The 3,454-nt window shown below is 48.0% G+C and overlaps 1 pseudogene; it reads right to left on the reverse strand.

The window, feature by feature from the left end:
* Positions 1–2,023: 2,023 nt before the first annotated feature.
* On the reverse strand, positions 2,024–3,454 carry LOC6033903 (annotated as a pseudogene).

Genomic DNA, 3,454 nt, shown 5'->3' on the forward strand with positions numbered 1-3,454 from the left:
GCTCCTTTCGTTGTCCCATCGCGAAAAGAAATGGCTGGCAAAAACTCAAATTTCATCCAATTCTTTCTGTTCAAGGAGCAAAAGATTCGTTTTTTAATTTGTGATAATGTGTAGAAGAGCAAAAATTTTTAAAAATCAAACTGGCAAAACTGTAGCAATTTTTGTAGTGTGCCTTTTAAAAGTCCAGTTTTACGATGTTGTCCCGTCACGCTACATTTTTATTTCAGGGGAAGCACTCTATGGAAATTTTGACAAATCAGAATGGTGTTATGCTACTTGAATGAAAATTACCGATTCTGATAGGATTACTAAATTCACTATTACTACACGCAAAACAACCAATGCGAATTCTTTGATCATTGGTACCGAATTTTTGAGCATCGAATGGTCATAAACGATCATGCTCATTCGATGCTCAAAGCGCGTTGACCATCCGATGTTCATCTTGCTTTGAATGGAATTTGACAGTTCATTTGATTGTGTGCGTGTCGCCCCGTGCAGCTTTTTGCAGTTTTCTCTATTCACCACTGGCGGCGCCACCGTACATTGCCGCTGCTGGGCAGTGCCGCTTTTCGCCACTAGATGGCTCTGTTCAATGTTTTTGTCACTAGATGGCTCTGTTGAATGAGTATTTTGGGTATAATTTAATTTATTTAAGAGAATGTTAATCAAAACAGATGTTTTTATTGCTTTAATTTCAAAATTAAACTAAATCAAACTGTTTACATTGAAAACAATAGATTTATTTAGTTTAATTTTCAAGTTAAAGAAATAAAGACATCTGTTTTGATTAATATTCCCTACAAAAGGAAATAATTGATAAAACGTTTATTTTTCTTTAATTCAGCTTTTAAAACGAACGTTTAACAATCAATCTTTGTTAATCCAGTCATCGGCAAACCACTTTTCTAGTAGCAGAGTTGAAATCAACAAAATCAGGAAAAAATGCTCAACCAGTTTTTTCTGCCTTGGGGTCTTTGGCCGTTCGATTCCAGCGCATCAAAATTTTCCTGACGGAACAGTCGACAGTGCGGTACCGGTGGTTTTCATGCGAGCTTCCGTTTGGTCCAGCACCAGATCAACCTCGATCCTGTCGGAAGAACCACGCATTGGCACGCAAAACTTCCGCTCTGTTATCGACGCCAGTCTATTTCACTCTGCTGCCACGCCATTCGATTTAGAATTTCAACACCGATTCTTATAATTGTCCGGGGCCGGTCCGGAGCGCAGTCAGGTTCTTGTGGGTCTGCATGTTCGAAGTGACTTGCTTAAGTTCTGTGTGAAGATAAGAAAGGTTGTAGAACTTTGTTCATATTCAGGGGATATTCCTACCTACCTTTGGCAATTTTCGTGCCATGGCTGCAGCTTTGTTTTTGCCGACCCAAACCAGTCCGGTGCTGCTTAATGTGCGCTTGAAGTTTCGCTAGTGTTAACCCACGGCCAGGTCCACTTCACGTGCTCCAAGATTCCAATTCCACTTCTTGATGTACGGAGCGGAAATGGGTGGCTCTTGCTGATGGCGGAGACGGCGAGGTCGCTTCTTGAGCAGGTTTTGTAGTTTGGTTTAGGTCGGGGCGGTGTGCACAAACGAGAAATGCACGCTGTGGAAAGAGTGAAAGTTGTGAGTGAGATTTGTGTTCATAAGATGAACAATTTTCGTACCTACCTACGCGTACTGCTGCTGCTGGAGTTGCTTGGCCGTGGGCCGAGTTGACGTGCGATTGTTGTTGTTGTTGGTGAGCTTGCTGGAGTTGTTGTTTGCGCTTTTTGTTGCTCTTTCGCTGTTCGATCAGGCTGCTGGCGGACTTGCGTCCGAGCTCGAGCACGAGCCTTGACTGTTGACGTCGATGCCAGAGTCTCCACCTTCCTCTGTCCTGCTGCTGCTGGACGCCGATTGAAGCTGTTGGTGGAGGTTCTCTCGGATGAATGCGATTGTTTGTTGCGGGGGTGGTTGAGTTGCCGCCTCCGTGAGTCTGTAGCAGTGGATCGTTGACAATTTCTTCGTCCGAGTCGTCGTCCGCATCCTTGTCGTCATCGCTAATGCGCCGTTTTGGCTTCGTCTTTGACTAGTTTGCACTGTTGTTCGCGCTATTCAGCCTTTCTGCGCTTCTTCCGTTCGCGTCGTTTGGCCGCGGTCGATTTGCGACTTTCTTCACGGCTTCATTCGAGGTCGAGTTCTTTGAAGAGGATCGACGCGTTAATGTTGGCATTCGTAGCTTGCTGACCCTTGGCAGCACGAATGACCTTGACGCAATCGTGACACTTTTCCAGCAACTCCTTGATGATGATGATGTAGCGGGTCATTTCCTGATCCGACGGGAACTGGGTAACGTGGTTCACCATCCACTTGACGACCTTGGTGTGGCCCGTACGGAACGCTGCCTTTGCGATTTGTCCTGGGGATCGATGTCTTCTCCTGCGTTGCACAGAACCTCAACAACCGCCAGGTGGCCTCCGTTGGCAGCGAGCCAAAGTGTAGATTTGCCCTTTTTGTTGTTGACCTCAACGGCCGCACTGCAGGACAGCAGCAACTCGACAAACTTCAGATGACCCTTGTGAGCGGCTATCGTGAGGGCTGTGTCTCGTGAGGAGTGAACCGGTGCCACATTCACGTAAGCTCCCTTCTTGTCCAACAGGACGCGACCCACTTCAATGTAACCACCGGAGGCGGCCTCCATCATCGGAGTGAGCCCGGTTTAGTCCCGATGTTCAACGTTGGCTTTGCGATCCAGCAGCAACGAGACCACCTCGTGACGACCTTGGAAGCAGGCCAACGTGAGGGCGGTATTTCGGTTTGTTTCGCTTGCAGCCCGTTTGAGAGTTGATTTCAGCGCCATGACTCAGCAGAAGCTAGATAATAATCTTGAAAAAAAAAAAGCTAGATAATTTTCACGTAACCTTCGCTGGCGGCCAAACTGAGTGGCGTGTAGTCGGGCACGGTACGGTTTTCACGGTTGGCGTTCATGTTCAGCAGCAACTCCACCACTTCATACCGTCCTCCGGAACAGACCAGCGAGAGTGGAGTGTCCTTGGTGCGTTCGGACTGGGCCTCCATTTTCGCCCCATGTTGAAGCAGCGTTTCGACGACCTTCTCGTGACCTGCGGTTGCGGCCAAGATCAACCTTCTTGTCCTTGTGTTCGATGTTGGTACCGCGACTGATGAGCAACTCGACCAGTTCTTCGTAACCACCGGCACAGGCACAGCACAGAATCGGTCTCCGAGTCCACGTCAATTTGACGCTCCTGGACGAAGTTTCCAGCCGGGTATTGAATGGGTACCGGAACGGGACTAGCCTCACACTGGTATCTTCCGGGAACGGCGGCCGCTGCGGCTGCACTTTGTTGACCTGCCGGCGCCTTTCGTACTCCGGCCAGCCGGTTCTTCTCCTTACGTGACTTATCACTCTTTTTGGCTATCTTCGTGGGCATTCCGGACGCGTTAACTGGAATCAAC

The sequence above is a fragment of the Culex quinquefasciatus genome, chromosome 2, assembly GCF_015732765.1.
Source record: "Culex quinquefasciatus strain JHB chromosome 2, VPISU_Cqui_1.0_pri_paternal, whole genome shotgun sequence".
Lineage (NCBI taxonomy): Eukaryota > Metazoa > Arthropoda > Insecta > Diptera > Culicidae > Culex > Culex quinquefasciatus.